The 26259-nt window shown below is 42.8% G+C and overlaps 1 long non-coding RNA gene across 2 annotated transcripts; it reads right to left on the bottom strand.

Moving 5' to 3' along the window:
• Positions 1-299: 299 nt before the first annotated feature.
• On the bottom strand, positions 300-23197 carry LOC309402010. 2 transcript variants are annotated; one of them, XR_014176829.1, is made up of 5 exons: positions 23086-23197; positions 22309-22526; positions 16563-16629; positions 689-930; positions 300-444 (listed from the first exon to the last, which is right to left on the bottom strand). It is a non-coding gene; the product is annotated as an uncharacterized lncRNA (long non-coding RNA). The 2 variants fall into 2 exon arrangements; XR_014176828.1 differs by having other exon boundaries at positions 300-930.
• Positions 23198-26259: the final 3062 nt, after the last annotated feature.

Below are 26259 nucleotides of genomic sequence, written 5' to 3'. Positions count from 1 at the left end.
ACCATGCCATTTTAGGCTTATATAAGTGGCACTGTTTTCATAATGTTCAACTACTCTAGGAGAAAATAGTTATTATGGGACAATAATTCTTTTTTCTTTGTTCTTCCCCCAATTCCTGATTTGTAAATAAGTCATTTTGCTCAGGTTTAATGCCTATGCTGGATAAAAGAAAGAGAAGAATAAGTAGATATACTTTTGAAGAACTAATTATGTACAAACATGTTGTCTGGAAAACTGGCATAAAGTAGGTATGGAGATCTTGCAAGAGGGTCCCCAAATAACACACAAAACAAGATAAAGCCAATCCATTTGTTTATTATTGCAGCAACAAAGAAGTATGTATTTTTGGGAGCATGCTAACTGCTTTTCACGTTAGCCTTTTATATAATATTCAAAGAAAGAAGGAAAACGATTGATCGTTTTGGTATATGTTTGACACTTGGTCTGAAAAAGAAGAAAGAGAAGAAAGAGAAAAACCAATGCGATTTAATTCTTCATTCTTTTGTTCACATTTCTTAAATACAAATATATCTAGAGTTTATCATCAATAGATGAAAATAATAAGCTTCCCATGAAACAAATGCTTGAAAGCCATAGTGTCACCTTGGCTTTCAGTTAACACCATTGTTATTTTATCCTTTTAAATAACAATTTTAATTTGTTAACAGGGTCAACCAGTTGTACTGACCACTCTGACTCCTTTTTCTCCTCTTCCTCAAGCGGTGGAACATATCTCCTCACTTCTGTGTGGTGAACCCATTTCTTCATTCCATCCACCTTCAGGGATGCGAAGGTGATTGCGGTCACTTTGAAAGGACCATTCCATCTGTGATGAGAGGAATCATCTGACCACCATTTCAGAGCAACCAAATCTCCAATCTTGTATGGATGCAGTGGGAAGTTAATCTCAGCTTCTTCTGGTGCATTGATCTGTAGGTAAATAAAAAGGCAAGATAGGTCAGCAGACAGTAGTAGTAAATAAATTTTAAGTTTCTCAAGCTTGTTGAGCATTTGGGCTACCAGAAGCCTAAATTCTTGGAAATGACCTACTATAGAGAATTTTAAAGGGACTTATTCCCAATCTCTATTTTTGAGTATGGTGCTGTCTTATTAAGATAATGGGGAGACCCTGTAGCCAAGACAGTTGGGCTTCTTTACTTCAACCAGGTTTCTTTCCACGAGACCGTTAGCCCATTTAATTCTCTATTAAGATTGGGAAGGATAGGTAGAATATAGCTTTTGTCAGATTTCCATATTGAAAAAAAATTGAAAAATTGAAAAAAAAATGATGTGTTAAAAGGTGACTGACCTACTTTAATAAGCCTATACCTCTGAGAGTTAGCAACTATTGGTTCAATACTTTTTCTTGCCTCTATTTTAGTGAGATATTGAGGCAAGGAAATGAGATATCATATGTATTTAATGGACTATTATTGGCTCAACAAATTTTGCACTATCAAGGTATCTGGTAGCCCATACCCAGGGTATTATTGCATCTCCAATTTTCCTAATTATTATTTCTTCATTGTCAAGTTATATTTTAATCTGGGTAGTTTTAATACATACCTGGTATTAAAATTACCTATTCATCCCGTAGTGGAGATGAGCAACTTAGAACTGAGGAGAAATTTCCTGACAGTGAGAACAATTAATCAGTGGAACAGCTTGCCTCCAGAAGTTGTGAATGCCCCAACACTGGAAGTCTTTAAGAAGATGTTGGATAGCTATTTGTCTGAAACGGTATAGGGTTTCCTGCCTAGGCAGGGGGTTGGACTAGAAGATCTCCAAGGTCCCTTCCAACTCTACTATTGTATTGTATTGTATTGTATTGTATTATTGTATTGTATTGCATTGAGTGTTATAAAAATTTAATAAATTAGTAAAAAAAAAAGGAATAATTATTTGCAATTATTGAAGATGACACCAAGCTGGCAGGAATAGCCAACACTCCAGAAGATAAGCTAAAGATACAGAAGGATCTTGACAAACTTGAACATTGGGCACTATCTAATAAAATGAAATTCAATGGTGAAAAGAATAAGGTTCTACATTTAGGCAACAAAAATGGAATGCACAGGTACAGTATAGGTGGCACCTTGCTCAGTAGTAGTAACTGTGAAAGGGATCTTGGAGTCCTAGTGGACAACCATTTAAATAAGAGCCAGCAGTGTGCAGCAGCTGCCAAAAAAGCCAACACAGTTCTAGGCTGCATCAACAGAGGGATAGAATCAAGATCACGTGAAGTGTTAATACCACTTTACAATGCCTTGGTAAGGCCACACTTGGAATACTGCATTCAGTTTTGGTCACCACGATGTAGAAAAGATGTGGAGACTCTAGAAAGAGTGCAGAGAAGAGCAACAAAGATGATTAAGAGACTAGAGACTAAAACATATGAGGAACGGTTGCAGGAACTGTGTATGTCTAGTTTAATAGAAAGAAGGACTAGGGGAGACATGATAGCAGTGTTCCAATATCTCAGGGGTTGCCACAAAGAAGAGGGAGTCAATGAGTTGCCCCCAGAGCTTCGCATAATCCCCGACCTCTGGTCCTTCTGACGCGCCCTAAAAAGTTGGCTTTTCCAGCAAGCCGGGCTGGCCTGTTAATTTTATCTAATTTTTAAAATGTTAGTGTTATATTAATTGGGTTTGTTTTTTGGATTGTTTTTAATTTCCTTTTAACTTTTGTAATATGTGTTTTTTAATGCTGTATGCCGGCCTGAGTCCTTTGGGAGAAGGGCGGCATATAAATCCAATAAAACAAACAAACAAAACAAACTATTTTCCAAGGCACCTGAGGGTAGAACAAGAAGCAATGGGTGGAAACTAATCAAGGAGAGAAGCAACTTAGAACTGAGGAGAAACTTCCTGACAGTTAGAACAATTAATCAGTGGAACAGCTTGCCTCCAGAAGTTGTGAATGCCACAACACTGGAAGTCTTTAAGAAGATGTTGGATAGCCATTTGTCTGAAACGGTATAGGGTTTCCTGCCTAGGCAGGGGGTTGGACTAGAAGGCCTATAATGTCCCTTCCAACTCTGCTATTGTATTGTATTGTTCTTCATATCTCATGTTTAGGAATTTTCATGTTTTTGATCTCTAAGTCAAAATCAATGGTTGCCTATAATTTATTAAGTAAATTCCTACCAAATAAAAGAACTAGGAAATTGACAAATAGAAATATTTACTGATAAATTTTTCTGGCCTATTTTGCATTCGATAGAGCCCAAAAAGAGACCTTGTTTTTCCTCCAAAGGTTTTGGTTACTGATACTGTCTCAGCAGCTGGGGAATTATTTTCCTTTTAACAATTGAATGTGATGTCCCAATATCTATCAAAAATGGTTTTTTAATCCCCTATCCCCTGGGAGCCCCAGGGACCAAAGGACTGTTAGCTCTTTTTAACCCTACATCTTCTTTTCTCAGATTTAAAGTTTGTCCCTTAGTTTTGTTAAAGAAAAACACTTTCTTCCAATGACCAAACCTCTTGCAATAGACCCAATGATTCTGATGTAGTCCTAGCCTCTAATTTCCTGTTAATTGCCTCTTTTGATTTACAGTTCCTCTTAATTGCCCCTTAAAATTCTCTTTAAAGCTTCCTTGCACCATTTCTTGCAATCTTCTCTATTTTTTTTAATAAGATCCGAGCAAAGAATATAGCTGTCTCTTTTCTCTCCATTTGATCCTTTCTTAAATTTTATCTGTTAGTATACATTTGGTAAAATATATTTACTAATTCTGAGATTGGTTTTTCTCCTGTTCCTTCCATTTTTTGTAACTTTCTTCTATATACCAATAAAGGACAATTTTTGCAGCTCAGGCCTGAAATGAAATGTCCTTGGAACTTTCTGAGCTTTGTTGTTTCCTTATAGAAGTTTCATTACCCAAATTAGTTAACATGATCAGTGCTTGATGATGTTATCTAGTTTGGGTAATGAGACGTCTGCAAGAAAATAACTAAGCACCAAGGATCCCTCATTTCTCCTTATGCTTTCTGCACTTCGGCTTAGAAGGCAGGTGTTGTTGTTTCAAGGAGAAAAACCAAATGCTAGGAGTTTCTCAAATTATGGTGATGAGAAAATTATATTTTGGGGCAAACCTTTTCCTCCTCAGTGTGTGTGGATGGGGACCCTGCCAAATGATGCCTTTCCTGACTAGTGTCATGTGGGAGGGCTGTTGGAAGAGAGGGATATAAAAGGTCTACATGCAAAGGTGTAGCAATGTCAGAGGTGAAATTCATATTTTTTTTTAGTACCGGTTCTGTGGGCGTGGCTTGGTGGGCATGGCAGGGGAAGGATACTGCAAAATCTCCTTTGCCACCCCACTCCAGGGGAAGGGTACTGCAAAATCCCCATTCCCACCCGACTCTGGGGCCAGCCAGAGGTGGTATTTGCTGGTTCTCCAAACTACTCAAAATTTCCACTACCGGTTCTCCAGAACCTGCTGAATTTCACCCCTGTGCAATGTCCTCTCTATTTCTGGAATTACTTTCATTTTTCCATATTCACTCTTACACTCATTCTCATCTGCCTACATATGTTCCTCCCGTTTCTCAGTTCTTCTACAAAACAACACTGTAAAATTTATAATAATCTAGACTCCCTTCATATGACTACCTTCTTCCATCCTCTAATGGATAAATAAGACAATCATTGCGGAAATGTGAAACTAACTGTCACTTAATTAATGTGAAACTAACTGTCACTTAATCATCCACCCAATTGGGCAAAATGTTTTAACACACAGCCTACTTACCTTGCTTTTTTTAAAATTCTGGCCAAAACCTCTACTCCTTTTGTACTACCACTCTGGTTTTTGCTGGCATCCCTGATTTTTCAGGGCCAGTGGTTTTATTTGACCATCCTAAATTTTAGAGTAGCAATCTTCTTTCTTTGGAGAATTTATTGGGATTAACACTTAACAATTCATAATGATCCCCCAATGGTGGGAAATAAAATCCATGACTCAACCAAGGAGGGCCTCACTTTGAACAACCAGTCCTCAAGAACCAGGACCATATGATGGAAACTACAGCAGTTGCCTTTCTCTCCTTTCTCCAGTCATTTATTATAGGTCTTTACATGCTGATGGATTCTCAGCTACTTTCTCATTTCTCATCTTTGCTTTTTCTCTTCCTGAAACCACCTTATCCCATCCCATTTGCCTATTGTGCATAGGCTGGTTTTTCAGCCTTACCGTTTTTGTTTTCCATCCTTTTCCTGCTCAATTGACCGCAAGAATATAAGTGCATGTGCCACTACATCATATTTAGGCAAAATTATTTTGCTGGGGTAACAAATATGTATGCATGGAGCATATCTGGAATTGCAGTCATCCCTAAAACTTCATTGTGCATCCAGTACCATCTTTAACTTCCAGGGATTTTTCATTTTTTTATTTCTATAATAGCTTAAATGCTAAATGTTATTTCCTCAGTGGTTGCTAGTTTCCTCTTCACTGCCATTTCTCAGTGGCATACTTTTACTCAATGAACTCCAACTCCTTTCTTTAAAGCTAGTATGGACACCATCCAAGTTACTACTGACACTGGTAGGTGTCACTGCAAATACTATTTAGTTAAGAGATCTTACTGGCAATAATGGGTGGCAAAGTTTGACATGTCTTGACTGCCCTCTAGTGATCATCCATATGTGTGTAGCCAACATTTGCAACCACTGAGAAATGGTTGAAGAAATGTTTTTAAAAGGGGGTCTTACTCTAAGAATTAGGGTGGAAGCTGCAAATTTCCTGAACAACATAAGGCAAGGAAAGATTTAAAAAAAGACTCAGATTTTCCCTGGCAGCAGTAGCTATTGAAAGGAGAATATCCTATCTCACAATTTACAGAGATAAAAGAGAACAGTTGGCACTTTAAATTATAAGGAGTCCTAGACTTACAAGTACAACTGAGCCTAAAATTTCTGTTGCTGTATTTTGCCTATTTTATGACCTTTCTTGCCACAGTTGCTAAGTGAATCACTGTAGTTGTTAAATTAGTAACATGGTTGTTAAGTGAACCTGGTTTTCCAATTGACTTTGCTTGTCGGAAGGTCACAAAAGGAGATCACATGACCCCAGGACACTGCAATTGTCATAAATATGAGCCAGTTGTCAAGTGTCTGCATTCTGATTACAGGACCATGGGGATGCTGCAGTGGTCGTAAGTGTGAAAATGATAATAAGTTACTTTTTTCAGTGCTGTTGTAACTTCGAATGGTCACTAAAAGAATGGTTGTAAGTCAAGGATTACATGTAGGTGCTTTAAGCCAAGGATAGGATAGTAGTTGCAGACCTTTGAACTTGTGACTATTGGCCAGCAACAAAGATAATTTTGCATCTTCAGGTTGCCTGCTTGATTGTTTAGTGGGTCAATAGATCAGCTGCACAAAGAGACCAATGGGGGAAAATATGCATAATAACCAAAGCATCAGAATTTTCCACTTGTGCTTTCTGTTGTTTTGTGAACCTAAATTTATTAAATGTGAAGCTTGTGCCCTATAAAAGTGATATTGCCCAAGCGCTCCTAGCAATGGAGAAAAGTGTTCCACTGAAGAAGAAAGATTTTAATAAAACATATTGTTGTTGTTGTTGTTGTTGTTGTTGTTGTTGTTTTTTATTTTTATTTATTTATTTATTTATTTATTTATTTATTTATTTATTTATTTATTATTCATGCTTCTAGACCGCCCCCTCTCCCAAAAGGGACTCGGGGCGGTGTACAGTCCATGCAAAATATATCAAAATACAATAAAAATTGAATATGTACAGTTGGAATGGAGGAGGTTAAAAATGGAATTAAAAGAACTGTACAAAGCAATATATATAAATATAGGATTTTGAACCCCTAAAACACACACAATAAGTTAAAAACAATACCCCTAAAATAACCAGTTAATACATTTGCCAGGAGGGACAGTTGTAATTATGCCAGGCCTGCTAATCGGAACAGGTGAGTCTTCAATTTTTGCCGGAAGGAGCGGAGGTCAGTAGTGGTTCTAATGTCGGGGGGGAGGTCATTCCAGAGGGTTGGGCCCATCACAGAGAAGGCCCTACTCCTTGGTGTCGCCCGTTGGCATTGCCTAGTGGACGGCACCAGGAGAAGTCCCTCTCTGTGTGAGCGAATTGGCCGCAGGGATGTATGTGGGAGGATGCGATCCCGCAAGTAACTAGGTCCCGTGCCATGGAGCGCTTTAAAGATGGTAATCAGCACCTTGAAACGCACCCGAAAAACCACAGGTAGCCAGTGCAGCTCGCGCAGGAGAGGTGTTACGTGGGAGTACCTCGTACTCCCCATCACAGCCCGCGCGGCTGCGTTCTGAACTAACTGCAGTCTCCGGGCGCGTCCCAAGGGCAGCCCCATGTAGAGAGCGTTGCAGTAATCCAGGCGGGACGTCACCAACGCGTGAGTGACCGTGCGTAGGGCATCCCGGTCCAGTAGGGGGCGCAATTGGCGCACCAGGCGAACCTGGTGGAACGCCCCCCTCACCACGGCTGCCACATGGTCATCCATTGACAGCCGGGCATCAAGGAGGACGCCCAAATTGCGTGCCCATTCCACAGGGGGCAATTGTTCGCCCCCTATGGCCAGCGATGGAATCAGCTGGCTGAACCGAGGTGCCGGTAGCCACAGCCACTCAGTCTTGGAGGGGTTGAGTTTAAGTCTGTTGTCCCCCATCCAGACCCCGACGGCTTCCAAACACCGGGACATCACTTCGACAGCCTCGTTGGGGTGGTTTGGGGTTGAAATATACAGCTGGGTATCATCAGCGTAGAAGTGACACTCAACCCCAAAACCACGGATGATCTCACCCAGCGGCTTCACATATGTGTTGAACAGGAGAGGCGAGAGGACCGACCCCTGTGGCACTCCACAAGTGAGTGGCCTCGGGGTCGACCTCTGTCCCCCTGTCAACACACATTGCTTCCGGTCGGAGAGGTAGGAGCCGAACCACCGCAGAACGGTACCTCCGACTCCTATCCCCTCCAACCGGCGCAATAGGATACCATGGTCGATGGTATCAAAAGCCGCCGAGAGGTCTAATAGGACCAGGATAGAGGAACAACCTCTATCTCTGGCCCTCCAGAGATCATCGACCAACGCGACCAAGGCTGTCTCTGTGCTGTGCCCGGGTCGGAAGCCGGACTGGCGTGAGTCTAGATACTCGGATTCGTCAAGGTGTTGTGGAAACTGCTGCGCCACCACATTCTCGACAACCTTCGCTAAAAACGGAAGGTTGGAGACTGGACGATAGTTAGCTAGCTCCATTGGGTCGAGTGCAGGCCTCTTAAGTAAGGGTCTCACCACCGCCTCCTTCAAGGCGGCTGGTAAGGATCCCTCACCCAATGAAGCATTCACCAGGCCCAGAAGCCAGCCTCGGGTCACCTCCCAAGATGCCAGTACCAACCAGGAGGGACACGGGTCCATTAAACATGTGGTGGGTCGTAGCCGTCCACGCAACCTATCCAAATCCTCGGGGGCAACAGAATCAAACTCCTCCCAGGATGGTCTCACAAGACTCGCTGTTGGCGGCCCGTCTGGTCCACTGAGGGGGGCCCATCCGCTCCGGATCTGAGCGACTTTATCCTGCAGATATTCCCCAAACTCCTCTGCTCTGCCCTGCAAGGGTGCCCCCTGCGTCCTCTGTGACAAGAGGGAGCGGGTCACCCTAAACAGGGCGGCAGGGCGGTTATCCGCGGACGCAATAAGAGCAGCGCAATATCTACGTTTGGCCGCCCTTAATGCCACAAGGTAGGTCCGTAAATAGGCTCTTACCTGTGTTCGATCAGATTCGGAGCGTGAGGACCTCCACCTGCTCTCTAGACGTCTCCTATGGCGCTTCATCACCCTCAGCTCCTCGGTATACCAAGGAGCCCGGGTGGGTCGCTGCCGCAGGAGAGGTCGCAAAGGCGCAACCCGGTCCAAGGCCCCAGCCGCCGCCCTATTCCAGGCGGCCGCTAGGTCCTCCGACCGAGCGCGGGTCAGGGCTACAGGTAATGGCCCAAGCTCCGTCTGGAACCTATCCGGCTCCATCAGGTGCTTGGGGCGGTACCAGCTTGGACCATCTGGTCCCGCCTCCTCGCGGTGGGGGGTAGCGCCAGGGAAGTCCAGCCGGAGACATGAGTGATCCGACCATGACAGGGGTGTAACAACAAAGTCCCCTATACCCAGATCACTCGTCCACTGCTCAGATACAAAAACAAGGTCCAATGTGTGGCCACCTTCGTGTGTGGGGCCCTGAATTAACTGGGTCAGGCCCATGGCTGTCATGGAAGCCATGAACTCCCGAGCCACCTCAGACGCTGCTCCCGTCGACGGCAGGTTGAAATCCCCCATAACCACAAGCCTGGGGATCTCAACCGCCGTCTCCGAGATCAGCTCGAGGAGCTCGGGCAGGGCCGCTGATGTATAGCGAGGAGCCAAGTATACAATCAGCAAACCCAACTGCCTCCCTGGGCCCCATTTCACACCAAGGGACTCACACCCGGATATCTGAGGAACAGTGAACTCCCTCGGCTCTAGACCTTCCCGTATAACTACCGCCACCCCACCACCCTTACCCAGGGCCCGAGGCTGATGGAATGCGCGGAAACCTGGTGGGCACATTTCCACGAGGGGTAAACCACCCTCGTGGCCCAACCAGGTCTCCGTTATCCCTGCAAGGTCCAGCTCCCCCTCAGAGATCAGCTCATTAATGAGGGGGGCCTTGTTGGTTACGGACCTTGCATTGCAAAGCATCAGCCGTAGGCCCGGGCTCTGTAGTTCCTGGCCACCTAGATTGCGGGGGTTGGTACAAACGACCGGGCGTAGCCAACAGCCACGGTCTCCCAACCGACCTTGTAATCTTCTTTTGTCCTCGCATCCCCCCCTCCCCGCGACCGTTGTAATCAAACAACCCTCTATTGGAATTACTTGTTCCCTCTCCCCCCCACTCCGCTCACTTCCCTCCTGGACTCACCTGTTCGTCTGGCACCGGCTTCCCTCCTGGCCTGGTTATCCCCCCCTCCCTTCCCAGAACCCCCTAAAAACAATATAAAACATTTAGCTAAAAAGCCCCTCAGCTTCCTCTTCTTCCACCTCTCGGGGTTCACAAACCCGTCATCAAGGCTGGCCCCTGAGAGAGCCAAGGGCCATACCTGCGAAAGAGGGGCCTCCCGCAGGCGGAGCAGATCAGACCTCGAATAAATTAAAACGTTGTAATAGTCCCAGTAGGGTAGGGGTGCAGATAATGCAAAGTTAGTAATTAATAGAGTCTCGGTGGAATGGAGGGTAGAAAGTTAATAAATAGAAGAGTCTCAATGGAGGGTAGGGGATATTCCAGTGACCAGGTGGTACTTGGTACTTGGAGGCAGGGGGGGGGAGGGCTTGTTGTTGTTGTTGTTGTTGTTGTTGTGAAAGGACTATTTCAAACTGTTGCTTTTGCTAATCGAACACCCATGAGCATGTTAGCTTTGCAGGATAGCATGCCAGAGAAATGGAGTAGAACAAAACCTACCACACACAATACTCATGTAAAACTCCAAAAGAATGCTTGGGATACTGACAGTCACCTTTTTGACATTTTATTCTGCCAAATGTTTAATAAAACTTCTTCTTTGCAGCCAGCTTCCCAAGATTTATATGCTCTTCTGGCTATTGTTAATTTCTCTACAATATTTGTTATTCAATCAACATAGCTGCTTACTTCTACAATATGTTTTCGCCTGCAATCTGATATCGCGGAGCTTCTGAATTTAACGCAAAATAATTGTAATAGCCCAAGGGCCCTTTTCTATCTAGTAAAGCAGTTAAGATCAGTGTTGGCTATTACAGAAATGTCTTCCTACCAAGAGAGGGTATTTGATTTGCACTCTAAATCTTCCTGATCCGTTTAATCATCTGTCTAGTGACCTAGAGGTGAAATAGATAAGATCAGTAACATTTAACCTTTATCAGGCCCATCTGGAGAACCCAGTTTAATCTTCATCGTCCCAGTTTCTAATTCTCTGTCTTTCTCAGGGCAATGTTACCTATTTAGTAGTCATTTCTTTTGCAAGAAGGAATCTTGGGGACTGTATTTGAGGTAGCAAGCAAAATTAAAATTCAGCATACTGTACTTTTCGTAGTATAAGATGCTCCAAAGTATAAAATGCACCTAAATTTTGGGAATGAAAACAAGAACAAAAATCTGCCTCTGCCTCCCAGCAATTTGCTTGCAGCAAGCAGCCTGTTTCAGTTTCAGTTTCGCACAAGGGGAAAAAAATCTGTCTCTGACTCCCAGCAATTTGCCTCCTTGTAGCAAACAGCCTGTTTCAGTTTCAATTTCAGCACAGTCTGATTAGCACAAGCAGCTGTTTGTCATTTGGATCAGCCTGATGATTAGCCATTTCAGACTGCAGGGATTGCTACAGCCTATTGCTACCTCCACACACCCCGTTTTCAGCCTCCACACATCCCATTTCTCACCTCTGGCAACCCCATTTTTTGCCCATTCTGGGCAGCAGGGATCAGAATGGTCAGAAAATGAGGTACGTGCAGGCCAAAAATGGTGGGCATGGGTGTGGCAATAGGTAATGGCAATCCCTGCAGCCTGAAACATCTGATGGTCAGGAGGTCAATCCAAGCAACAATCAGCTGCTTATGCTAATCAAGCTGTGCTGAAGCTGAAACTAAAAGAGGCTGTTTGCTGTTTGCTGCAAGGAGACAAATTGCTGGGAGGCAGAGACCAAAGGGTGGTGGCTGGCAGATGGATGGGACTACATTCGGTGTATAAGCACCCAAATTTTCACCCTCTTTTAGGAGAGAAAAAAGTGCATCTTAGGCTCCAAAAAAATATGGTAATTTTTTACTTCCTGAGTGAATTTACAATTTTCAGAACAGAGAACCAAGAGGTCCATGATTTTAAAAAAATAATTCATAGACCTAACTTACAATTGTTTGTTTAGTGACCATTCAAAATTATGATGACATTGGAAAAAGTGACTTATGACCGTGTTTCACAGTTAGGACCATTGTATCATGGTCATGTGATCAAAATTCAGACCCTTGGCAACTGACATGCATTTATCACAATTGTCATGTGATTACCTTTGTTGACCTTCTGACAAGCAAAGTTAATGGGAAGCCAGTTTAATCTAATAAATAGTCTTGTTTCCAAATTAACAACTGCAGTGATTTGCTTAACAGCTCTGACAAAGAAGTTGTAAAATGGAGCAAATTTCACTTAACAACTGTCTTGCTTAGCAACAGAAATTCCAGACTCAGTTGTGTCTATAAGTTGAGGACTATCTAAAGTATACATTAACCTGTTCGTGATTAACCATTTTGTGGCCAGGACTGCATATTTACTTTAATGGCCAAAAGTAGATTAAAAAAGAGCAATTCATTTCAATGAAGAAACAACAGTGGGAGCAGTCATAATTTCATTCTATTTTGTTATTCTTTTGCAATAAGTGTTAGTAAAGTTTGGTATAGAGAGAGAGGCAGTTTGGTGTAGTGGTTAAAGCATTAAGATGAAAAGCAGGAGACAATGAGTTCAACTCCAGCTTTAGCCATGAAAGCCAGCTAGGTGACCTTGGGCCACTTACATTCAAATCTACCTCACAGGGCTGTTGTATGGAAAAGTAGGTGAAAGATAGTAAAGGCACGATAAACATAAATGAAATAAGTAATACAAATACAAAGATAGAAACTAATGCAAATTTCATTTTTATTTGCACTGTCTTATTTTTCCTATTTAAACTTTTTAGGGATCTGTTGCAGGTTTTGGAGGCTTTTTCATATTTTTATGGAGACCACACTGTAGTTATTTAATATTTTGCTAGTGAATTCCCATGACATGAGTATCTTAATTTCCAGCAGATTCATAAGCAAATATTAGGAATCTTGTAGACCCATGATGGTGAACCTATGGCACGTGTGCCAGAAGTGGCACATGGAGCCATTTCTCCTGCCACATGGAGCCATCACCAGTTGCTCTTTTGGGTTCAGGCACAGCAGCCAGCTGGTCTTCACACGCATTGGCATGCCAGAAAGCAGAAGAGGAGCCGCCCGGTGTGCATGCGCACGCCAGGAAAATGATCTTTTTGTTTCCAGGGTGCACATGTGCATCGGCCATTTAGTGATCTGGTTCCTGGCGCACATGCACATGTAAAAACAAGCAACAGGAAGAGCAACAGCCGTGTGTGCCAAAAGATGCTGAGAAGGGCTCCCAGCCATTGCTTCTTAGCAGAGCAGAACTGTGGTCGGGGCTTCCCACCCTCCCCACCCAAGCGGGCTTCTTGAGTGGCCCCAGCCCTCCATCCCATGGCTCATCAGCGGTCTGAAGTGCCTGGCCAGCTCGGGCACCCCAGAAAAGCAGTGGCAGCGGCAGCCACAAGGGGAAGGGCAGGAATGGCCGCCCAGCCCCTGCAGCCACTCCCATACCAGCCAGAAGCAGCACTGTGACAGCTGCTTGGGCAAGGGGGCGGCAATGGCAAGGACAGTCAGGAGCTTCTCTCCCTCCCCACCAGAGCGGGATACTTGCACAGCTCGAGCCCACAGCACTGATGTGCCATGACATGCATCCACAGTATGGAGTGCCTGGCCAGATTGGGTGCCCTAGAAAAGCAGTGGCAGCCACAGGGAGAAGGGTAGGAGGGATCGGGCAGCCACCGCAGCTGCTCCCACATCAGCGAGCCAGGCCCTTGGCAGCATCTTTATGCAGATAGCTCGCCTCCCTGCCAGCAGCTCCTCCAGCATCCTGGCTGGAAGCAGCAGCACAACAGTCACTGTTACCAGGGGCAAAAGGGTGGCGGTGGCGACAATGGATGATCTCCACCCCTTCATCCCTTCCCCAGCAGCAGCTATTGTGCTGACACTTCCAGTCAGGATGCTGACAGAGGAGTTCTGGCAGGGAGGCGAGCTATCTGCATAAAGATGCTGCCGAGGTCCTGGCAGAATATATCCCGGCTGGAAGTGGCAGTGCTCCGGACCACAGATCCTCATCAGAGCTGTGGACTGGAGCTGTGCAAGAAGCCTGTTCAGGTGGGGGGGGGAGGGAGGGAAGCCCAGCTCGCCCGTCCTCGCCATCACCACTCCTTTGCCCCCAGTACCAGGACGTCGCCAAGGACCTTGCAGAATATGTCCTGGCTGGAAGCAGCAGCGCAAGAGCTGCTGCTACTCTCATTCTCTTTGAGAGCCACCTTGCTTGTCGTGGCATGAGGCGAGCGCTGCCGGTTAGAAATCAGCGGGAGGTGGAGAAGAAAACAAACTTCTGCTAGGAATGGCCTTCTCCTCCCTCTCCCCCTGATTTCTCCCTGGCAGCGACCGCCTTGTGTGGCAGCAAGTGGTGTGTGTGTGTGTGTGTGTGTGTGTGTGTGTGTGTGTGTAAGGGGAGCTGGATGGGACCTATCAGCTGGAAGCCTGGAAAAGAAGCCTTGGTTTCCCCAGCTGATCAGTCCCATCCAGCCCCCGTTATACAAACACACAAACACACACACTGCAATTGCCGTGGCATGAGGTGAGCGCTGCCATGGAGAAATCAGTGGAAGGGGGAGAAGAAAACAAACTTCTGCTAGGGACAGCGAGGGCTACCAGAGAGAAATCGAGAGGAGAGGGAGAAGGCCGTCATTAGCAGAAGCTTGGCTTTCTCCCTCTCAGCCTGATTTCTCTCTGGCAGATACTGGCTGGTGCTCACTTCCCCTACTGTTCATCACCACTTGCTCCCTTGCTGCTTTCCCGTACAATTGACCAGCTCAGCAGGGCAGGGGCAGTAATGCTCTGTCCTGCAGGGGCAGCAATGGTGAACAGTAAGGGAAGCGAGAGCCAGCCAGCATCTCTGCCTCCTTCCTCCAAGAGCCGCAGTGGGGAAACCAAGGCTTCTTTGCCTCCCAGTTGATCAGTCCCATCCAGCCCCCCTTACACACACACACATCACTTGCTGTCATGCGAGGCGATCGCTGCCAGGGAGAAATCAGGGGGAGAAGGCCATCCCTAACAGAAGTTTGTTTTCTTCTCCCCTTGATTTTTCCCCACAGCACTCGCCTCGTGCCATGGAAAACAAGTTGACTCTCAAAGAGAATGAAACAGGTGCAGTGCTCTTCCAACAGCTGAGGAAGGAAGAGGAGCCAGGCCCTCAGCTTTTGGAAAAAGTGCCCACACCCGCTTCATTCACTTTGAGAGCCACCTTGCAAAATGGGGAATTTTCTGACATTTTGCAACTGGAACCAGCCCAGCACCCTGTGCACATGGGCTGCCCAGAAGCCTTGAGGTGCACAATCACGGTCTCCTGAAGCAAAAGCGGCCTCCCCCCTGCCTCCCAGAGGCCCTTCAGAAGCCAGAAATTGCTTCAGGAAAGCCTCCAAAGGCTGGAGAGGGCAAAAAACAGTCCAAATGGGCCAACCGGAAGTTCAGAAATGATCAGTTTCTGACTTCCAGAAGGCCTCTAGGAGGGCGGGGGAGGCCATTTTTGTCCTCTCCAGGCTTCAGAAAAGCCTCCAGAGCCTGGGGAGGGGGTGCATGCGCATGCGGCGGGTTCACGTACACATGCACATTTGGGTGGGGAATTGAGTGGACATGGGGGGGGGGATGCAGCAGTGTGCGCGTGCCCAATTCTGGCACACCGTAAAAAAAAAGATTCGCCATCACTGTTATAAACCATAAGCCTAGGCACATCCCCAGGAAGAGTAATAATAATAATAATTCAAGACTTCTTTTTACATGTATCAATGAATGTAATCTTCAATTTCACAACTGTAGCTAATATCTTGACTTTTTTGACTCTCTTGGGCATGTGGTTGAGTGTTTCGGCTGCATATTCACTGCACTCTAAAAGCAAGTTGTATTGTCAACTTGTCTATATAAGTCAGTTTGCAGATTAAATATTATAAATTGTGGTTTATTATATCTTGAAGGTGTAAGTTCGATATATTTTTATTTAAATGTGGCTTTAATCATCTTATTCCTCTATCTTACCTGTATCTTTTTTAAAAAAAAGAGTCTTAGGACTGAGTAATCTCCCGCAGATACCTATCTTCCAAGACCAATAGAGATTGTAATCAGGGGTGAAATCAATTTACCTTCACTATCGGTTCACAAATATCAGCAAATGCGCTACTTCTGCACATGCACAGATGACTTTCCGTGCATGTGCAGAGCATCAAAAATAGGATGTGGTGACATCCAGGCAGGTGGGTGGAGCCTCCTGCCACCCCCACTACCAGTTCGCCCACACCGGATAGAACCAGCTGAATTGCACCACTGATTGAAATGATTTTTTTTTTAAAGGCCACATTGCTGTTTTAAATAAAAACCAGGGTGAAAAATAAGGAAGGTGAGGAGTTGATGTTATTTGAAGTAGACATTCTAAATTTCCAATATGAATTCATCTTCTTCTATATTAGTTTTACTAATCTTTTTATTGGTTACCCTTGCATGCCACTTTATAATGTTGCCTTAAATTTGTCCTCTGACCTCTGAATGCACAGTTTGTTTGTGAAGTGTATGCAGTTTCAATGTTTTTTAATGTTTACATGGAAGTGTTGCTTATTTTTATATCTTAGAGTCATAGTCAGGTTCTGCCAATTGTTCTGGTTTTATTGTACCTACCTGAGAGGCCATGTCAAATCTGTCCTTACACAAAGGATTCTTCAACCTTCCCTATTCAGGGCCACACCTGTAATTAAAAAAAAAACAGTAAACATTTTACTATATATGGTATGTTTTCTATGTATAGGTGCCATAAAATATCAGTAATAGGAAACAACAACCAATATAACTTTTGTAATATAGGTTAGGTGTCTTTCGTCTTTCCTCAGTCCACTATAAAACATGGGTGAAGGACAAGAACTAAGGATCTCACTATCCCCTTTGCTTGGTCCTAAACACTTACAAACTCAAGGCCTAATTTACATCCATCCCTGTGTGCAGCCCCATTAGGCAACATGAGCCTGGCAGCTTTCTGAGGATATGAACAGTTGCCAGTCATGTGTTGTTTAATGAGGCTGCTTATGGAGATGAATCAGCTTTTGGACAGCCTCATTAGGCAGAATAAGCCAATACGTTGCTGCAGCCTACAGCCCTTTGTGCCTTTGTGTTGCATCTAGTTGTGTGCCCTCACCCAGTGCCATTAAACAAACGTCACACCAGTAACAATATAATAATAACTTTGCTGGGTAGCCAGCGTGATAAAGAAAAGAGTTTAGAGGAGTGGGAGCTTCTCCTCCTGATCAGAAAGGAAACAGCCTAATATGTGAATCCAAGGATCACCATAATTAGTGCAGAAAAGGGAAAAGGAAAGACTGCCAGGAGTACCCTCCAGTCCCAGACGTGGACAGAGAACATACATATAAATAATCTGGAAGGAAAATTTAAGCATTTCTGAGAGGAAGGGTAATTTGTAGACTAAAAGGGCCTTGCAGGAATTCCACAGGGGGGTTCTGTTCTGTTTATGAAAGTCTGGTTTGTTTAATAAATGCAGCAATGGAAACAGTAAAATTCAGTGGTCATACTATGCCCAGAGAAGGGGACAAATATACCGGACAACTTTCATGAGGAAAAAGGTGGTCACAGTAGGGGTGTCTGAGCATAGTCTGAGTGCAAATTGAGAGGGTTAAAAAAATAGAAAATAGGGTGAGCAGAACAAGGAAAGGAATAATGTGTATAGACCCATTACTCCTTTCCTTCTGCTGCTGATCCTGTCTCCTTTTTCTGAAGGCTTCAGGATGACATGATTCCAATCTTCTGTTCTGCAGGGAGGAGTCTGAGGTAAAGTGGAAGTGTGAAACCTGCAATTATGCAAGCACTTCCCCCTGTATAAACTTTGTTAATTGGAAAAGGAGCTTTATTCAGCTCTGATACAACAGATCAGGTATCTGAGAGTGAGTGTATGATCATGGAGGGTGATAGCCTCAGAAGTTTCCATTTTGTAAGAGAATCAGTTAGACAGCAATGACACACACACCCCCCCAAAAAAGCCTACCGTGAAGTGCTAAAAGTAGCAGACAACACCACAGAAGCAGCTGGACTGTTCCCTTTCAAAATTGTATTATAAACTTATTTATACAAAGCTTGCTTGCTTGCTTACTTACATTTTATGGAAAAATCCTTCAAGGTTCCTAAAACATCTTAATTCAACTTGGAATGAATAAGAAACAAGTTATTTTTGTATAAATAAATTGGCAGAGATTTTTGGATAATTATGGTAAAATTATCCAGACTGGACAACTTTAAAATTGTTTTGCAAACTGAGATTTTTTTTTTTAAATGTGTGTGAAAAGAAATAGCAAAAATTGGGCTACTGCATTATGAGACACAATTTTCAGATGACATTTCTATTGGCAATTCAGCAGCTAATTGTAATATTGTCTCAAGACAGTTTGGCCAAGGAGTAAAATTAACCTTATTAAGAGTTAAGAGCTCTGAGGAAACTCATAATGCATTTTATACCACACATTGAAAAAAATTTGAAGCTCAGTGCTAAAAGAAAACTGAAAATAAAATTTTCTTGCAATCACATATGTAAGTAATAGAACATCATTGTTTTGTTTATTTGTCTCCATGTTGATTGAATTTCATCTAAACCTTTTTTTTCTTGCCCCAACTGAGGAATAGGGAGGATGAATTTGTGTCTATTCAAGGCTGTGGTAGATTCCATGCAAAAAAGAAGAAGGGAGCTGTTTCAGTTCTATTGTCTATACTATGGCATCAGTGAGTTTTGTTTGTTTATATAAATTTGTATTTATATAAATTTGTATAAAACAAAATGACAGGGTGAAAACCTGTTGAGTTGTACAGAATACGGTTGAAAAATGTTTGTTCCCCTTAAAAAGCTGGTGTGTGGAGAGGTAAATGTGGATGCTGACCACACCTCTCATCCACCATTTAGTCTGGTGTGTGTGTTTTTGTGGGAATCTTATGAGAATTTAATAAAGCTGAGAGGTTTCTACTACTTTTCTATTATTTATTGTTTGAGGTCTATTTTCTTTTTCCTTTTCCCAGGTTTTAAAGTCCTTCTTTAGATTTTTAAAGATTTATTATTACCGTGTCTGACACTTGTTTGTTGGCTACATTAATTGAAGGTCACAAGAAGGGGGGGTAGTAGGGTGACAATACAAAGCCCCCATAGAAAAACCACTGGGAGCTGACCCCCCCCCACCTCCTGTTTCAGGAGTGTTTTTTTTAACCCCCCTTCGCACGCACACATCAAATTCAATATTTCCATTTGCACCAAAATTTCAGGGAGTATCTTTACATGTGCAGAGTGCAAACCATGCAAAATTGGAGTCCGGGCATGGATTCTTTTAGACTACATTTAAAAAAGCAGTATATGGGACTGAGTGCTCAATAGCAACAGCATATATCTAGAAGAAAAAACATTATGTTATAGGCTTATGACATCAATAGGAGAGATCCATGAAACAAAAAAGGTCAGTGAGAAAAAGTTCAAAGCATTTTAAAGGAAAAATTCCTATTGATTGCAATGGATTGAAGTGATATAGAAAGACATAGAAGAATGAGAGAATCACAAAATAATTACTGTTTTCCCCTTCTAAGCCCTGGTTGTGATGGGAGAAAATAACCTTTATTATTTATGGCAGGAGGAGTTATATTTTTGGGGGGGGGGAAATCCTGTATAAATGAGAACGGAAGGCATGCACTTTTAACACGACACACTAGAAAGGAACCCTTGCAGCTATTATTAGTTTTTAAGAACAAGAACTGCTGGCTTCTATTGTTTTACAACTCTTGACTTAAAAAGCTTTTGAATGGGTGGGTTGAATCTTTTTTGTTGTGGTTGTTGTTCCTAAAACCCAAAAGAAGACTGACTGTAAATGGTGACTCGGTATGCTGATTCCTTGTTGTGTGCTCATAACTCCTGAGCATGTATGAAGTACAGGGTATGCTAAATTTCCTCATTGGGACAAGATGCATACTGAGTATTATGGAAAACCTCAGATTATCCAAGATATTATTATTTACCTGTTTTCAACTTTTCCCCAGTACAAAAAATTACTATGTAAATAAAAAGACTGTTTTGCAGGTTTTGCCGCTACCTCCTACCTAAGGCCAGTTGCAGGGTTTGGACCAGTTGTCAAGTCCTTATCTAAAGCTACCCAAGGAAAAACTTTTTTGGCAATTAAAACAAAAGCTCATAAGGGGAAGTAAAGATAGAAGCTGCTTTGGTGTGTGTGTGTGTGTGTGTGTGTGTGTGTGGTTTTGATGGGAGGGGGTATGTTTTCTTTTCTTTTTTGGAGAGAGCAAAATTTTTCACAGTTAGACTTGCCAAATGCTGTTCTCTTTCTCCGACTTTAGAAAAATATTACAATTTACTAGGTTTTTTTTTTTAATTTGGGGAGTGGGGGTTTGCAATTGCATACCCACAAGGATTGGTTTTAAGCCCAATCTCATTTTCAGTGACTCTTAAAAAATGTCTGCTATCTTCGGCCTTTTTTTATAATAGCAGGAGGAAAAGCTAATGGATTTAAAAAAAACATACCCAGTTTTAAAGGGGTTTTTAAATTTTACTGTAATGATACTACTTTTATCATAGTGTGCGGGAGCGTAAGGCAGAAGTAGGATTTGTGGTTTCTCTCCCCCCCCTCTCCTCCCCCCGAACAGAACCCACACCGCACAGCAGACCTATATGGCGAAGGTCATATAGAAACACATGCATTATCCCGGAAGCAAATTTAAGCAAATTTGGGCCAGGAAAAAAAATCATAGAGAGACCCAGGCAATAGCTGGCAGTTTTACAATTTGTTTAGCCCACTTAAAGGTGGGTGGGTGGGTGGGACTGAGACCACGTGCCTCCTGATTGTTTAGTGTATGGTACCCTTTGCAGATGATACAAATTGATTTTGCTGACATGCTCCCATACTTCCTATGGCATTTCTGGCTATCAAAAGCTCACCTTTAAATGAGATGAAATGTTGTCTCTCTATGAAATTGTATAGGGGAAACCAGTGCTTTAGGCTTTGAATTAATTTCTCTCCCAGAAGGTGTTCAACCTGATTCATGGTAAAATTATTTATATACTATCCATTATCCATTCTTTTCAACAGGACTCCTGCCAAAAACCCAAGGGTGTATGCTACATTTTAACTGGAATGGGCTACATCAGACTACATCATTTAATGAGTTGCAAGCAGGAGATCAGGTCCCATTGCAAAGAGCATTGGAGAAAAAGCTCTTAGGAAAAGACACAGTAATGCAAAACACAAAGGTTTGACCTGGTGGGTTCATTTAACTTATCTCAGGTGTACCCCAGCTCCAGAAATCCCAGAAGCAAGCCGTATTAAAGGCATTGTTCCAGGTTCCCAGAAAAATAGCAGAAAAAAAAGGTGAAATTCTGAGTACAAAATCCTGAAGAACTCCGAAGATAAGTTTTAATGAACTTGGAGTCATTAGTCCTCACAGCAGTTTAATTTTGATATTTAGGCTCCTGCAATTATTATTATTTAACTTGTTTTGTTGTGCTGTTATTGTTTTATTGTACTGCTATTCTTTATTCTTCTTCTGAGCAACAGCTCAGCTAAAAATTATGTGTCTCTTAGTAAATGTGGTCTATTTATAATTGCCGGGGAGTATGATGCAACCATCCCTGATCTGGCTGCCTACCAATAACTTTTATTTAACATTACTCCATTCCTAATTCATTATGTCTGAAACATCTTTCTGGATAACCGGGAGAATAAATTGGGGATTTGTGTTAAAAAACTACGCAAATTACCCCAATTCAGCCTCAATCATTAATACTTCCCTATATCCACTAAGTTTTATTTAGGGTGGAAACAACGGCAATTTTGCCAACTTTGTGCAAGTGTTTAATTGTTATGACAAAAAGATATGCCTTTTCAACCTATAATTGAAAACGACCCACAATAATAGAATCTAGCTATGTACAAATTCACCTGAAAAAGAATAGTATTTTGGTGTGGAAATTGAGGAATTGGGCTTTTAACCTCCTTTCACGCAGTACCAGCTGCCCAAAATTACATACATCAAAAGTCAAAGGGAGTGCACAGAAGCTGGCACCTCATTGAGGTACCTACTCATTATCTCCATAATTGGCACCCCGGTCTTTGCAGCACATGCCTATCTTGATATATTTTTAAAAAAACTTTCAAATAATTGCAAATCAGATAAATGAAACTTTAAATGCCATAGCTCTCATAAATGAGAAGTAGGAAGAGCTAAAAAAAAAAAACCAGTCTTGCAAATAAACTGGTCGTTGACTTTGAGTTATTTCAAATGCCCCATGGCTGTTAAGACTTCCCAAATAAAAAAAACTTGCAAGTAAAAGCCATTATGTAAGATGTAAGGAGTCTGGTAGTGTTCTGTGGAACTGGCTTACCTTGTAGCTAGCTGGCTGGCTGGCTGGCTGGCTGGCTGGCTGGCTGGCTGGCTGGCTGGCTGGCTGGCTGGCTGGCTGGCTGGCTGGCTAGCCGGCTGGCTGGCTGGCTGCAAAATATGGGTCTGGGTTGTCCCCTGGCTGGTGGAAATCTTGTAAGGAGAATGAGAAGAAGAGAATGAGGCTAGATCCTGTTGTTTCAGACACAAAACTCCCCCTTCCTAGAGGTCAAGAGGTGGGCAGAAGAGAACTATGAGAAAATAAGTTTTGGAGGAGGAGCATGTAGACTAATTGAGAAAACCTTGAAGTCCCCAACCTACAGTTTGTTTTGAGTTCTGAGTACATTTTATCAAAATTGTTATGGCAGTATAACTGATAATGGAGTGTTTTTTTTTAATTAAGACTCTTTCTTGAGAATAGTTAACTGCAAAAGGATGGGAAAGTTTGCTCATTATGAATGTTTATACTTACTTCCCCTATTACCTATGCATATGTATGACTATCATTTTTTCTACATTTACTGAAATGTAATGGGAGGGTTTCCTTTTAGCAAGAGCCCCTCCATTACTTTTCTGGAGTGAATTCCTCCAGTGTGCACTGAATAAATCATGACTGCAGTGAGTCTTGATTAACTGGATTTTGGGCCCTGCATTTGATTCCACACCAGTCCATCATTATGATTCTCCAATGGTCAAACAAATATTCTGAGAAAGCTATAAGCAGGACAAAGAACAAGAGTATCCACAGGTTCATGTTCCTTACAGTTGTTGGTCCAATCACCACAATAAGTCATGCATTCTTCAGTCAGTACCATGGCTTTTCACTCACCATGATGCTTGGACCAAAGTCTGTTCTACTGAAGTCTACCCCATGGAAACAAGACATCCCCTTGAAAATACTTACTGCATAAAGAGACATAACTGATCATAAAGTATTTTACTAGGTACCCTATAGGGATATAGGAGGGGATGCTTGGCATACCTCCCCTTTGAAGCATTTTTGGTGAGGGGGCAGGACATGATAGCTGCAGTGTTTTAGGGTCATGTGATCAGCTTTTGCAAATTTTGGACAAGCAAAGTCAATGGGGGAACCATATTCACTTAACAACTGTTCGCAACAATGCAATGATTCACTTGACAACTGTGGCAATAAAGGTCGTAAAATGGGGCAAAACTCACTTGAATGCCTCAGTAACATAAATTTTGGACTCAATTGAGGTCATACGTCCCTGTACATGTTTGTGTACTTACTCTAAACTATGCAATGGTACTATTCTTGCAGAAGACAAATACCAATTAAGCAGCTTCATTCCACTATCAGCAAGTGCTGAAACATTTTTTGCCCTGTGTTATTTCTGTCTGGGGCACAAAGCTTTACCCCATAGTAGGACCAATTGTCTTCAGCCAGCTGGGTGACTTTGGGCCAGTAATTCTCTCTCTGCCTAGCCTACCTTGCAGGGTCATTGCAGTGGGGAAATTAGAAGGAGGAAGATGAGCTGGATATGCTCTAGAGAAAAAGAAGTCAAGCTAAGGGAAGGTAGTATTTTATTCACCCTACTGAAGGATGCCTTGAAAGCTGTTATGTTCTTTTTAATGTATGTTTATTATGATTTTATAGGGACACAGTGGCTCAGTCACTAAGACACTGAGCTTGTTGATCAGAAAGGTCGGCAGTTCAGTGGTTTGAGTCCCTAGTGCCGTGTAACTGAGTGAACTCCCGTTACTTGTTCCAGCTTCAGCCAACCTAGCAGTTCAAAAACATGTAAAAATGCAAGTAGAAAAATAGGGACCACCTTTGTGGGGAAGGTAAAAGCGCTCCATGCGCCTTCGGCATTTAGTCATGCAGGCCACGTGACCACGGAGATGTCTTTGGACAGTGCTGGCTCTTCAGCTTTGAAACAGAGATGAACACCGCCCCCTAGTGTTGGGAAAGACTAGCAAACATGTGCGAGGGGAATCTTTATATTTACCTTTATTATGATTTTCCCAACTATGAAAAAAGAGGGAAATTATCCTGATTTGTTTTGTTTTTGTTTTTTCAAATAGGCTTTGTTCTAGATTTGTAAAATTGAATTCAATACAATGGGAAGTGCATTAAAAATTCTGAGGTTGTGCGCCTCGGATCTGGTCTAGTGCTTAAGGCACCAGGCTAAAAACCATGAGCTCAAATCCTGCCTAAGCCATGAGAGCCAGCTAGGTGACTTTGGGCTAGTCACTCTCTTTCAGTCCAAGTCGCCTCACAGGGTTGTTGTGGAGAAAATAGTAAGAGGAAGGTTATTAGACATGTTAGCCTCTTGGAGTCAATTTAAAAAATAATGAAGATGGGACGTAGCTGAGGTAGCGCAGTGGTTAGAGTGCAGTACTGCTGCAGTTCGGCAGTTTAAATCTCACTGGCTCAAGGTTGACTCAGCCTTCTATTCTTCTGCAGTTGGTAAAATGAGGACCTAGATTGTTGGGGGCAATAGGCTGAGTCTCTAAACCACTTAGAGAGGGCTGTAAAAGCACTATGAAGTGGTATATAAGTCGAAGTGCTATTGCTATTATGCAAATGCACCAAAAAATATAAAAAGCCAGAATGAATCATCACAATTGTAAATTACATTGGACGTCAAACTGAGGTACATCTTGACATTTAGGAGATATTATGATATCTTCTCTGATACTTTGCTAGGAAATTGTCAAGCTTCAGCTAGTCCAAAGTTCAGACTAGAAGGCTTGCATGCAGAGATTCAAGGATATCACTCTCCTAAGATACTTGAGAAGCAGACACAGAAAAGAAAAACCATAATAATGAAAAGAATCAGCTATTGCAACTCAAGGACCCTAACCCTTCACTTAAATCTCTCACTCCCTTGTATATTCTAACTCTCTGCTCATTTCTCAGAATGAGAAGTGGTTGATACTGGTTTGTGTCCTGGATTAGTCTCAATCTTGTACTTCCGATCTTGCTAGCAATGCTTCTCTCAGCAATGGGGTCCATAATGTTTCAGTGACAACCTGAATGCTCACAACATTTTAATTAAGAACTTAATAAATGTTTTAGCAAAGAATGAATGATTATTTTTTTATTAGATGATTTTCCGGCTAAAAGGCCAACTGCCCTACAGATATTCACATTCCAATAAATGCATCCAGATTCCTTTGCTGAACCCTTTGAATTCCTTTGCAAAGTCTATCTATGCCCATGTGTGGTAGAAATGGAAATTTAACCCTACCAACAATTAAAGCACAGTTAGTTGCATTAAGTTCCTAATAAAATGAAGGCCTAAAGGCCAGACAAGGAATAATGAATAGAAACTGAACAAGGATAGGTTCAACCAATGGTGGGATTCAGCCAGTTTGCACCACTTCAGGAGAACCCGTTGTTAACTTTCTGGGTCGTTTGGTGAACTGGTTGTTGAAAGAAATCATTAGGGCAGAGGATGGGTTGTTAAATTATTTGAATCCCACCACTGGATTCAACCTGGAAATAAGGATAAATTTTCTGACAGTGAGAGCAATCAAACAATGGAACAGCTTGCCTTCAGAAGTTGTGGGAGCTTCATCACTGGAAGCTTTCAAGACGTTACTGGACTGCCATCTGTCAGAAATGGTGAAATGGTGTAGGGTCTCCTGCTTGGGTGGGGGGTTGGACTAGATGACCTACAAGGTCCATTCCAACTTTGTTAATCTGTTCATTCTGTTAAAATTATAAGGATTTGGGGATCAATCCCCATTGACATTGATAGAAAGCAAGAGCCCTGCTTTGTCGAGTGTCACAGGATTCAGTGCTTTATCTGCTCCTTTTTAACATCAATGTGAAGCCACTGGTTGAGATCATCTGTCATCATGGGATGATGTATCACCGGTACCCAGGTGCACATTTCTATCCCAGGCAAAGAAACTGATGCTGTGGATAATGTTTAATGGTGTTTGGAAACTGTGGACGTCTGGATGGGGAATAACAGGCCTCAAC

Source organism: Natrix helvetica, assembly GCF_964273705.1.
Source record: "Natrix helvetica genome assembly, chromosome: Z".
Lineage (NCBI taxonomy): Eukaryota > Metazoa > Chordata > Lepidosauria > Squamata > Natricidae > Natrix > Natrix helvetica.
Note: the sequence above shows the minus strand (reverse complement) of the source record. Positions and strands in the feature narration are given on the sequence as shown.